At 35.5% G+C, this 14,097-nt stretch overlaps 1 long non-coding RNA gene across 2 annotated transcripts; it reads left to right on the plus strand.

Annotated features, from left to right (window-relative positions):
• Positions 1-11,036: 11,036 nt before the first annotated feature.
• On the plus strand, positions 11,037-13,743 carry LOC141385552 (uncharacterized). 2 transcript variants are annotated; one of them, XR_015476561.1, is made up of 6 exons: positions 11,037-11,080; positions 12,665-12,722; positions 12,812-12,905; positions 13,028-13,185; positions 13,280-13,375; positions 13,551-13,743. It is a non-coding gene; the product is annotated as an uncharacterized LOC141385552 (long non-coding RNA). The 2 variants fall into 2 exon arrangements; XR_015476562.1 differs by lacking the exon at positions 11,037-11,080 and adding an exon at positions 11,442-11,714.
• Positions 13,744-14,097: the final 354 nt, after the last annotated feature.

Below are 14,097 nucleotides of genomic sequence, written 5' to 3' on the forward strand. Positions count from 1 at the left end.
CGGATTTCTGTAATAACTGGAGGATGGGTACAAATTTAAAACTCAGTCAGAGATGATTCACTAGATGTGCCGTTTTAATTCTTTTTTTCTGTGAGATAAATACCTGCTGTTTATAAGAGATGTGAGATTACAGTTCTGATCCATGATCTTCCATATCCAGCCCCTCTGCCAAACAGCACACACTTTACACAATATTTCCACAGATGTCATTGATATGAGTGTGTGCGGTGTTCAAGATCAGCTGGAGATGGCTTTTGGTAATGTGATCTATCTTTTGGGGCACATAAACATGTGTACATGTGGTCAGTTAACGACCCTAGTAAGGTTGAAATACAAATTGCAGAAGTCTGTACAAAAATGCTCGCTAATACTTGACAATACTTTACTACCTCAGACTGAAGAAACACACACTGCAGTTTTCCAGGAAAAGTTTCATACTGAAAAGTTTCTTACTTTAGTTTTCACTGAAAATATTAATTTTCTCATAATTTATCTTCTGAGCTGTTTACACCTGGGGTTTCATTTATTAAACTTTGCATAAGAACCTTCCTAAAAGTGAATGTATAGTATGTCAAAAAATGTACATTTATTTATTAATGATTATGGCTCATATATGATTTAAAGTGGTTAAATTAGGTCAATATTTAAGTTACATTTGTTTACTAACAGCATGACACACTTTTATATAACAACTTTTTGGAAAGTGGTATATGTGTAGGTTCTTGCATTGAATTTTGCCACGTAAGTAAGTCACCTCTAAATGCATTTGATTCTGATATTCAAATCTTGCACTATATGCAAATTTAACTTGGCTACATCAACTTAAAATGAGGTGTTAAAATGTTAGTTGTATATCTTATTTTATTTTATATATATAATATTATATGTGGGGCGACGCGGTAGCGCAGTAGGTAGTGCTGTCGCCTCACAGCAAGAAGGTCGCTGAGTCGCTGGTTTGAGACTCGGCTTAGTTGGCGTTTCTGTGTGGAGCTTGCATGTTCTCCCTGCGTTTGCGTGGGTTTCCTCCGCGGTTTCCCCCACAGTCCAAAGACATGCTAAATTGTTCGTAGTGTATGTGGTTGTGTGTGTGAATAAGTGTGTGTGGATGTTTCCCAGAGATGGATTGCGGCTGGAAAGGCATCCGCTGCGTAATAACGTGCTGAATAAGTTGGCAGTTCATTCCCATGTGGCAACCCCTTATTAATAAAGGGACTAAGCTGACAAGAATATTAATGAATGAATATAATTATATGTGGGCCGACGCGGTGGCGCAGTAGTGCTGTCGCCTCACAGCAAGATGAGCCTCAGCTTGGTCAGTTGGTGTTTCTGTGTGGAGTTTGCATGTTCTCCCCGCGTTTGCGTTGGTTTCCTCCGGGTGCTCCGGTTTCCCCCACAGTCCAAAGAAATCCGGTACAGATAAGTTGGGTAGGCTAAATTGTCAATAGTGTATGAGTGTGTATGAATGTTTTCCACTGCGTAAAACATATGCTAGATAAGTTGGCGGTTCATTCCGCTGTGGCAACTCCAGATTAATAAAGGGACTAAGCCGAAAAAAAAATTAATGAATGAATAATTATATGTAAGAGGCGTCACGGTGGTGCAGTGGGTAGCACGATCGCCTCACAGCAAGAAGGTTGCTGGTTCGAGTCTCGGCTGGGTCAGTTGGCATTACTGTGTGGAGTTTGCATGTTCTCCCCATGTTCACGTGGGTTTCCTCCGGGTGCTCTGGTTTTCCCCACAAGTCCAAAAACATGCACTATAGATGAATTGGTTAAATTGTCTGTAGTGTGTGTTTGTGAATGAGTGTGTATGGATGTTTCCCAGTAATGGGTTGCGGCTGGAAGGACATCTGCTGCGTTAAACATATGCTGGATAAATTGGCAATTCATTCCACTGTGGTGACTCTAGATTAAAGAAGGGTCTAAGCGGATAGAATGATAGAATAATTATATATGATTTTATATAGTATAGGCTTCTATGTCATTTAGCCAATAACATACTCTCACATTTATTTATAACATACTCTCATGGGCATTTAGACCTGTCCAGTTTTATCTGGAATACATCTCAGACCACCTCCTGAAAAAATTTAAGTAATAGGATTTAAATCCATTTCAAACAGGTTTCATATGGCAGGTCCTATTTCACAATTGGATAACTACTGCATGTATACAAACAGAAAAACTGCATGAAGTGACCAGGTGTAATCAGCTACTTTATGTGTAAGACTTTTTTTTTTTAAAACATAGCATAAAAAGAGATTTTGTTAGTCAATATAATACAGGGCATCTGCTGGTGAAACATATGCCATAGTAATTGGCTGTTCATTCCACTGTGGCGACCCCTGATAAAGCAAGGAACAAGCCGAAGGAGAGTGAGTGAGTTTTTAGTTCATCATTTGTCCTTTATCTGTAAAAAATGCTTTGCCGTTTCAGTTGTTCATCTGTTTAGTATAATAGTTTTGCTGTTACATTAGTCTCATCAACCGCTTCGAGTGTTATCACTCGATAGGCGTTATCAGCTGATAGATATGGGCCAGTAGGGGCCTTCGGAGCCTACTGGCTTAGAAGACTGTTGTCCTCCATTAACATGGTTAATCAGCTATACTAATGAAGAAGTCTCCAGATCCTGATCTGTTTTTACATTACTGTGATGGTTGGGTTTAGAGTTGGGGTAGGGGTAGACGTCAATAAAATACAATTAATGGGAAAATTCTCATTGAATTACGGTCACAGCCGTATGTGATTTATAGCTGATTGACAATGTGGTTGAATTATAACAGCCTTCTAAACCTACCAGTGTGTGCAGAAGGCCTCTACTGGCTATATCTATCAGCTGATAACCACTGATATTGCCACATTATGGTCTCTTTGTACGTTCTATGTTTGAAAATGTTTAAATGGATGTTTTCCTGTGGAATATTAAATAGTATAATCTCCTTTATCTCGTTGTTTACCTCCACCACATACTGTGACATTTAAAGAATTAAATATGAATATTAGTCACGAACATTTTAAATTACAAAGACAATTTTGAGATAGATTTAGTTGACAAATTATTAAAGATTAGTGTTTTACTAGATAGGATATTAGATAGGATAAGTTACACAGAGAGAATAATATGATTATCCGCCAACTTATCCAGCACGTTTTCACGGACATTTTTTCTCTGGAAAATATCTCTCTCTCTCTCTCTCTCTCTCTCTCTCTCTCTCTCTCTCTCTCTCTCTCTCTCTCTCTCTCTCTCTCTCTCTGTATATATACATACACAGTTGAAGTCAGAATTATTAGATTATTATATATATATATATATATATATATATATATATATATATATGCATTCGTTCATTCATTCATTTATTTTCTTTTTAATTTTTTTTATTTTGTTTTGCACAAACAAATGTTTGAAAAAAGGCACCTTTGGTCAGATATAGGGTCTGTCTCCCTTTTCTACATAACTTCCCATTGTGCTAATATGCCTTAAATATTTTTTGTCATAGAATAAATCAATAAATCAAACATAGCCCGTAACAGTATTATGCCACTTTTCTACTGGCACAATCTGTTGAGGTTCATCTCAAACAACCCAAACTGGCTTTGAGCCCATAGTACAATTAGCCAAATGATAATTATTATATGGAGTTTTAAAGGAAATATTGCCATTGCAAATTATTTATGACCAGGAGATGCAGCTCTGATCAACTTGTATTAAGGTAGCACTTCTTTTTAAAGGCATAGTTTACCCAAAAAGGAAAGTTCTGTCCTCATTTACTTATTTGTTCCAGACACCTTTGAGTTACTTTCTTCAGTTGAATACAAAAAAAAGATACATTCTAGATTTTAAAACAAAAAATAAAATAAAGCACTTTCTGAAGAATGTTGGAAATTGGTATCCACTGATCTCCATAGTATTTTTCCAACATTCTTCAAAATATCTTTTCTTGCATTATTTGCTTGACAGTCCAAAATGAATTATATTTAAAAAATGTGTTTCTCCTTTGAAAAACCCATTAAATCATCACGTTCAATAACAGTATTTAGTTTTGTTGCAAAAAATGCACACTTATTACTGTCACTTTTTCCCTTCAGTGGGATTCTGCTTGTCCATTGTTTCATGGAAGTTGCAGTAAGATCACAAGGTCAGAAAGAGTGGAAATATTTAGCCCTGACTCTGCTTTACTAAAGGTCAAAGTCCATTGCAGGAGCTGAGCAGATAAATTTAGAGGTCATGAGAGGGTAACTGAGATTGTTTCTGACACTGTCTGTCAAACACATGCATACAAATATAACCCACTAGGTATTTTCTGTCTTAGAAATGCCAGCTTTGACACTTCTTTGCTTTAAATTTAACTGTAGCAACATTAAATTTTATCTCAAGCACTGGGCTGATGGTGGATGTGATTTCTGACAGAATTACTGCAAGTATCAAGTTTTCTTCTCTCTTCCTTTCTTCATTACCTGATTTTTAAGTTTTGAATAAACTGCCAGTATGACATCATCCCATGACATTTTTCACAGATTTTGTTCAACCTAAGCAGAAAGTACCTTAGAAAGTGCTTATTATCCTGTAGGTAAACTTCTCTCCAGCAAACCCTTCCTTCTGTCACTATAATCCTGAAGTTTCCAGAACTCTTCTCCCAAGGTTATAAAAGTTATTACTAACTTCAAATTAAGCAGTGAAGTTTAGTAGAGCATGACATTTTCTTGTTTTGTTATTTCCTTACATTTCATCTCACTTTTGAAAAAAAAAAATGTGTTTAATTCCGACACGGGCTCATTCTAAGTACATACCCCTATACATCTCTGGAGAGAGCAAAATACGTCAGAGGAGCTACTTTTTTTTTTTTCTTTTTTTTTGCAGTTTTTGTTTCTGCAAATCCACCAGAGGCCGCTGTGGATGTTTTTCAGATCTCAAATGCCATTCTCAGTGCCATTCGAGCCTGCTGTTTTCTCGTAAATCCACCACAGACCACTATCGACTGACTGAACAACCGACCGAACTGCCCACCTTCCCCCTTCTCTAAACCCAACCAATAGTATTTTAAAAAGCACCGATTGCCCCACCCACAAAACACAGATTGTGTTTTTGTCTTACCTGCTTTCTGGAACCGTTCTTCACTGGACTCAATCCCCTTCGTTGCAGTCAACTCTGCGCTGCATCTCAAGTCTGCCGATGTACGTCAAGCTACCAGACAAACTGGTAACAGCAAAAAAGCATGCAGGTAAGCGGTCACCTGGTAAGCAAGAAAAGGAACGGGATCATACCACCCCGTAGCGTTCATTTTAAAGACGAAATGCAGCCATACGTAGCTTTAGTTACATAATTCATGATCCCCAGAAATGTATATAGGGCTACGTTTTCAGAATGAGTTTCTAATTACTGTGTAAATCTTAAAACACCATATTTAGTGATATACTTGCAGTCTTCTTTACAAATAAGATGTGAAAAAGCATCTCCTGCTCAAAAGAAAAAAGCGTGGAAATTTTACATTGTAGTTTATGTTATTTATTTGCAAACATTAAACATCTATGCGGGCCACATTGGGGGTTAAATTCCAATATGACTCTGTTCTGTATTCTGTAATACGGCACAGCTAAAAATGGTTGTGTTGTCTTGATAAATTAACATTGTGTAGCATTTTTAGTTTCCCTTATTCACTAACATACCAAAAAATAAATAAATAAAATTCTGCAAAAATCACAAAAACAAAATAGAGAAATTCACAAAAATGACCTGTAAATGTATTCACCCACTGTGTCACAAACATCCTTGTGTGGTCGAAACTCTCTCCATCATTGACTGATTTTGGATCAAACATGTAACATGGCTGCTCATTGCTACTGGTAATTTATTACATTTTGGCTTTATGAGATTCACTGTTTATGTAATATGAAAATGAGATGTGTAAAGGCTTCTAGAAAGGAGCAGAAAGAGAAAATCTCACACACAAACTGCATTTTTTTGTTTACACCAAATTATTTCAAGGTATTTTAAATGCACAATGAAACAATTTATATTACATCTTAGGAAAAAGAGGCTTAATATATTTCTTTTTTTAAACACAAAAACAAATTCATGTCTGTTGTGTTTCCAAAAACTGTAGGCACTATACATTTTGCAATGATATAATTTCTGTGAAAGTAATTAATAGCATCTCAGTTATGACATAAATATGATTGGCTCAAATATCCGGACCCACCTAAACAATATGGCTGCAAGCTGGTTGTGCACTACCAGTTGAGCAGCTACTTTGATGAATAATATAGGAATGCACAAAGATTAAATGTACTGAAAAATCAATTTAATAAAATGTACAGGGAACAACAACACACATCCTGCCTTCCAACTTGCAATATGTGAACTGCATGGTGCATATGTTGGTTAACAGATAATGTAGCATGTATATTTCTTCTACAAATGGCCACTGGAGAAAATAAAACTGTAAAAGTACTACAGTAAAATCCATATCCTTAGTATATACAGTTAATAACAATACAATGACTTTCCCAGAATTCTCTGCACTGCACTTTACATGTATGTCATTTTATAGACATCACTATACATCTAATGTTAATTAGTCATGTCTATTGCACTATTTTAATTTTATTTGTGTTACTATGAAGGATTTAGCAGTTGTGTGAATGACTCTGAGCAACTTCTATGTATTAGTATGTATCTGTTTGTTGGAAAATTGTGATGAGCTGTGGTGCATCATATGACTTTCTCATCACCACCTGATCATAATTGTGATTTTGTCTGTGTATGATGTGTTGGGTTAGTACTTCAAAACACTGGTGTAAGATAATATAGGTCCATAAATATTGGGACATTTACACAATTCTAACATTTATGGCTCTATACACCAAAACAACCAATCTGAAATTAAACAAACAAGATGTGCTTTAACTGCAGACTACCAACTTTAATTATTTGAGGGTATTTACATCGAAATCAGGTGAACACTGTAGGAATTACAACAGTTTGCATATGTGCCTCTTACTTGTTAAGGGACCAGAAGTAATGGGACAAAATAATAATCATAAATCAAACTTTCACTTTTTAATATTTGGTTGCAAATTCTTTGCAGTCAATTACAGCCTGAAGTCTGGAACGCATAGATATCACCAGATGCTCGGTTTCATTTCTTGTGATGCTCTGCCAGGCCTCTACTAACTGTCTTTAGTTCCTGCTTGTTCTTGGGGCATTTTCCCTTCAGGTTTGTCTTCAGCAAGTGAAATGCATGCTCAGTCGGATTCAGATCAGGTGATTGACTTGGCCATTGCATAACATTCCACTTCATTCTCTTTAAAAATTCTTAGGTTGCTTTTGCAGTATGCTTTGGGTCATTCTCCATCTGCACTGTGAAGCACCGTTTAATGAGTTCTGAAGCATTATAAACACTTCAAAATTCATTTTGCTGCTTTTGTTTGCAGTCACATCATCAATAAATGTAAGAGAAGCAGTTCCATTGGTGGCCATACATGCCCACGCTATGACACTACTACCACCATGCTTCACTGCTTAGGATCATGGACAGTTCCTTTTCTTCTCCATGCTCTTCGCTTCCCCTCCGTCTGATACAACTTGATCTTGATCTTATTTGTCCGTAGGATGTTGTTCCAGCACTCTGAAGGCTTTTTTATAACTCTAATCTGGCTTTCCTGTTTTTGAGGCTAACCAATGGTTTACATCTTGTGGTGAACCCTCTGTATTCACTCTGGTGAAATCTTTTCTTGATTGTTGACTTTGACACACAAACACCTACCTTCTGGAATGGAGTTATAATGTGTTTATACAACAGATTGACGGTACAATCATGTATGTAAATAAGAAAATCCAACACAGAGAGTCTGAAAACCCCTTTTTATTAGGAACTACTTTCTTCCGCCATTTATTCACATCTGCAGCTGATGTCAAAACAGCAGAAGCCGTTACTAATTCACCAACGTTACTTTAGAGCTAGTTTTTCAATGACTCTCTATAGGGTAATGTCTAAAGTGATGACAAAACAGCTGATTTTGCTCACACTTTAAAATTATAAGGCTGAACGGACATGAAATGCCATCCATCTACAGGGATATTTTCTTACAGTGTTACAGTCTACAGTATTTCTTGGTTGCAATTGGGATATCATAATAATTAACCCAGAAAAAGCACGGAATCACTACCAGACTGTTTTGTTTGTAATATAAGATAAGGAAAAACGCTAAACACAAACAGACTTTGCTTCTTTCTTTCTGCCAACACAACACACATTCATGATATGCGAGCAAACTGGTATAAATACAGCACTATAACATACAAAAGAGAGAGATCGACTTAGAATATCACTTACCAGCATACCTGCCAACAAGGGGGGTGAAATTATCGGAGTTTTCTGGAGGAAATAAAAAACAGAACGGTGGCAGGAGATTGGTCTAAAATACAGGATACTCCCAGGAAAAACTGGAGTGTTGGCAGGTATGCTTACCAGTTTAATAATGATTTGATCAGCTGTAGTTAGATTCAGTCTGTAAATAATCTTCTAAGCATGAGGGCTTATTATGCGGTTCTGTTGCCATCTTGTGGATAGAAAACATCCACCATCTTTGGTCTACTCTATGGTAGGCTAATGGTCATCCACGAGCTTTCTCAGAAATTAAATTCAAGTAAATATTTTAAAATAGGCACTATTCTTATAAATAAACTGCACAATTGCAATCTAAACAACAACATTCTCGAATTAAAAAGCCTCAAAAGTACATTTTGTCATCTAACAGCAGTAATATTTGTCAAACAGTAGAGTGTCTCTCTGCTTGTTGCTGACTGAATGTGGGCGGAGTAATACACAAAGGTGAAGGGTGAAGAGGCCTTTGTGTGATGTTACTGGCAAAATATCGGCTATCAGACAATCATATTCAAGAACCATACATAACTGGATATATGTGTGTACATGTGTGTGTGTGTGTGTGTGTGTGGAAACCACAGGTGCCTTTTACCATAAATTCAACAGATTTCTTTTACAGTGTAAGCTTTGAGCCACTGCAATTTTCCTGTGATTATGAATGTGTTCAGGATTGAGGTATGCTATGTTACACTTCTATGATTGAGTTGGTTAATAAGATGTTTATAGTGGCACAGGACACTGGCTATGTTTCAAACAATCTTTTTTTTCTGAACTGTGGTATATTACATAAAAAATTTTATTATTATATTTAAAATGTTTAAAATGCGCATAAGAGGGCTAATGTTCTTGATTAAGTTTTTATGATATGAGACAAGGGCCACAATGTACAATGGAAACTAACACACATAACTTCCACCATGTGCAAAAAAACTTACTGTATGTAATAGATGAGGATGTGGCTGGATAATTGGACCAAGCAGCAGATTGATGTCCTCACACAACATCGCAACTGATGTTTCAGTAATTCTGAAATGCCTGAACCAAAGTCCATCATCAAAATGATTTGGTATAATTACCTGCTGGAACACAATTACATTACCAGACATCAGAGCAGATAACATGACTGTGTTTATTGCATCATGCCTGGGCACTCTCACATATAATTCTAGTGATGTCCGCCACCAGTTAATCAGAAAGTAAAAAAATTGTCTGCTCAGTTTCTGTTCACTTACAGGATGAAAAAGGTGATTAAAGTAGTCCTACATTTCTTTTTTTTTTTTTTTTGGAAACAGTTTAAAAGATTACACTTCACCCCAACAGTTTACCCTAAAATTCAATTACTCATTCATCCATTCATTTTCATTTCGGTTTAGTCTCTTTATTAATCTGGGGTCATCACACCGGAATGAACCAGCAACTTATCCACATGTCTTTTACGCAGCGAATGCCCTTCCAGCTGCAACCCATCACTTGTAAACATATACACTCATTCACACACATACACTACGGCCAATTTAGCTAATAATAATGCATTTGTTAAAGTATTTATTCATCTTTGTTAATGTTAGATAATGTTTTTTTAAGTTAAATACGCTTATACGTAAAATACTTAAAATACGTTAAATACGATTATATTAACTCATGATGCATTAACTACTTAACAACAAAACTTTGGATTTTAACAATGCATTAGTTAATGCTTTGATATGAAACAGTGTTATAATATGTCACAGGATTATTGATACTTAGTTAACGTTAGTAAATACATTAACATTAACTAATGGACCATTTAACTAACATGAACTAATTGTTACCTAAGAAACAAACCTTAAACTAGCCCTGCTGGTGTGACACAAGTACACTGTAAACCCTAATAAGTTAAGACGACTCAAATGATTTGAGGAAAATAATTCCCTCAGTTCGTTTGAGTAATGGAAAATTTGCAGCTCAATTGAGTTGACCAAATGTGGTCTCTTCATTGAATAAACTTAAATGTTTAAGTACAGATAACTTAAATGTTTAATTACTGACACCTTACAATGGCTAAGCATTCACATTTTTCAACATTACTTACTTACTCCAAGGGTCATTTATAACTAAGTTGATATTTAGCCACACCATGTTGGTTTTTCGTAACGTTTTAACGAGGTGGAACGTTAGCCCAACGCTCAACCCCCAACCTGGAGGATCAGAACATACTCACATAAACTACGGACATGTATGGAGCGCATATGATTGGACTGTGGGGAAAACCGGAGCACCCGGAGTAAACCCACGCCTACACGGGGAGAACATGCAAACTCTACCCAAAAATAGCAACTGACCCTGCCGGGACTTGAACCAGCGACCTTCTTGCTGTGAGGCGACAGCATTACCCACACTGTAAACCCTAATGCTGTAACTAATTAATTGAATTGAGTTCTATTAACTTAAATCATTAAAATTCGTTTATCTTAATTAACCTTGATGAGTATTTAGAACTTTTTCTTATTTTTGAGTTTGAAAAAATTTAATCTTTCAAGTAAGGTGAACAATTCTGCTGGGTTTAATTTATACAAAATGTCTCTTTAAAGTTTCATTAACTCAAAATCTGTCAGCCCAGTGATCTTGCGTCTGACGTCATCCAGGTTCACGTACGTGCTCATGCTTCATTCGTTTTTTCAAGATGGCGGATCGGCATCGCTTCACACAACAGTAAGTAAAATATTTACAAATCCAAGAAATATTAAATGTATCTTTTAATTAATATAATCACAGTAACAGTTCAATGTAATGTAGAGTTAATCAGGGTGCGTTTACATGTCGTACATTACAGAAAACATGTTTAGCCTCACTTGTTGCTAACTAACGTTAACATTACTGTTTAAAAAGTTAGAATCAGTGCAACGTTAGCGTTAGTTGTAATGTGTTAACTCTGAATTTTAACAGAGTGTGATAAAGACAAAAATATTTAAAATCGGCAGATTACATTTTTCAAAAAAATTTAAATCTTGGCGCAAGTATGCCTTTTCTCAGCCTGTGCTGAAGTTGTCATGGTGACGCGCGCTCACACAACGGCATGTCATGGCGCTGCGCTGAACTCCATCCAGTCTGTGAATGTGGTATTATCTTCGCGATCTGTAGGCACTTCGGAAACGAAAGGTGCAAGAAACTTAACGTTAATCATAACTCAAATGATCTCCGCCTAAACACTAAACGGTATTTTCTGATGACGCGCAAAAACGTAGTCTCAAAACTTAACTCTGTCACACGCAGCTTGTTGCTTGCTGATCCATGTATGAGGATAGCCTGACTGAGAACATTTAAGCTGCGCTCCTCACCTGAGCAGGTACAGAGCAGAGCTTCAATTTACACTACCACATTGAGATAAAGTTGGTTTTATATTCATACATTCATTTAGTAACAACTTGTGACTCGCTCCATAAATTGTTTACCATGGTACTTTGTCTATTCGTTCTGAAATCACATGTAAGTATGACATGAAAACAATATTACACTAAATGCACTATTTTTTTTTGACTGAACAATGTTGTACTTTGAAAGTCATTGGCTGCTAATATGATTTCACCATTAAGAATATGCAAAAATTACCTTTCTGAAATTATATTATTAAGGAGAAAGTCTGAATGTGTAAATATAAAACTAACTTTACCTCAATCACCAGCACTGATCAACACTTTATATTTCCTCGCGCTTAAGACGACATCTCTGCATATCAATGATTACCTGATTAATGCGATCAGTTAAATGAGTTTAAATGTCATTTAGGTCAAATGTATTTTAAAGGTATGATAAAAGTTTTTTTTTTTTCAATCTATTTTTTAAAATGTTTACTCTGGAGAGAATATAAACAGCCTAAAAAACAAAGTATGCATATCTATAACACATTAATACAAAATTATGTTATTAAATAAAATAATAACAAAACAAAATATTTAAGACGTGGTAAACAAGACATAGTTTTCTGATGTGCAAATTTTGTAGCTTAAAATATATTTATATCTTAAAAATATAAATATTTTAGTATATATTTTTACATCATTAAACAATAAGGTAAGTTTTGTTATTTCTAGCTTTTAAAATCAGGCCTTAAATTTCTTTGTCGTCCTATTCAGTTTTAGAAATTTCAATACTGTTTAAATTAAATCTGTGTTCATCGAATCAAAGCAACTAACATGATAATCAGCTCTATTGCTAACCATTTTGGAGGTTAACGTTAGACATCATGCAACTGTACTACTCTCAGCTAAATGACACTGTGACTTTGTGTACATACAGAATTGAAGGTCGGGTGTTGCTGACTACAGATAGGTTCTTAAATGGAGGCATGTGAAAGGTGGGTAAAATATTTATTTTGAACTACTATGCCTGGCATATCCAGATAAAATAAATATTACAGTGTATTTATCAATGATACTTTTGCAGCAAGGAAAGTGAAACTTCAGCTAGACCTTGAGTTCAGTTTACAACATGAAGATCCTGCTTTCAACATCTGATCAACACCTGATTTTCATCTGAGGTAAAAAATAGATAAGTAAATGAAACATAATAATAATATTAATACATTTTTTTAGAATTGTATATTTTGTGGTGTGGGTTTGTTTTATGAAATTCTCTCTTGTTTCTTTTTGCTGTTTGCAGAGTACCAACATGTTACAAATGAGAATTTTCCCCACAAATTCTTTGCACAACTGGACCACCACCTATTTCATTTGATGACAATTTTAAGGCAAACAGCATCCAAAACTGGCAAGACAGCAGATTCCCTGGCTAATCTTTTAAAGGTTTATGATGAGCAGGTATGTTTGGGGTCACGTGTTAAAGTATACATTAAAATATAATTTGAAATTTTTTTTTTTTTTTTTTTTTTTTTAATTGATTCTTGATTTCCAGGAATTGCATGATGTCAGCTCATGACGGACTACTGTTATCAGAGGTCTTTTGGTCTTGCTGCGTGAGCGTGACTTAAGATTCTTTAGGAACACCCTGGTAAGACTTCATTCATTCTTTTCACAATTAGGCATGTTTAATGAAAAGATGAAAACTTTTTAAAAACTTTTACTTAATAACATATTTGTAATCACGAATAGTTGATGAATCATATAATATTGGCTCAGTCATTTTGATACTGTCCTTACATTATTATCCTTAAATTTTTTTTTAGATTGATAATCCTGCTGACTGAAGATGCTTTATTGGCCCTGCATTCACTAAGGGTCTCTGTTGTCCTGAAGAATGAATTGGACACCACCCACAGCACACTTCCAGACCTTTCTTGTCTTGTATGGATTAATGTATGCTCTTCACATAATATATAGTAAAGGACTTTGAACTTGTGCAAAAAGTTTTGCTTGGCATGGATGATGGAAAATAAAGTCTCGTAGCATGGAAACCTTAAAGAATGAGTTAATGTAGAGCTTTTTTTTTTACTTAATAAAGACTGTCTCTGGGGTAGTAACTTCAAAACATTTATTTACCTTTAATTGGTAAGGGTGCATTTTATTATATATAGGGATAGTTTGTCCAAATGTAAAATTCTGTCATTTACTAACTCTTCACTTGTCCCAAACCTGCTTGAATTTCTTGCTTCTGTTGAACACAAAAGTTAAGTAAAGCTGACAACCTGTAACCACTGACTTTCTAATAGGAAAACCAATACTGTGGAAATCGGTGGTTACAGGTCTCAGCTTTTTTTTTTTTTTTTTTGGTCA

The sequence above is a fragment of the Danio rerio genome, chromosome 1 (assembly GCF_052040795.2).
Source record: "Danio rerio strain M-AB ecotype USA chromosome 1, GRCz13ab, whole genome shotgun sequence".
Taxonomy (NCBI): domain Eukaryota; kingdom Metazoa; phylum Chordata; class Actinopteri; order Cypriniformes; family Danionidae; genus Danio; species Danio rerio.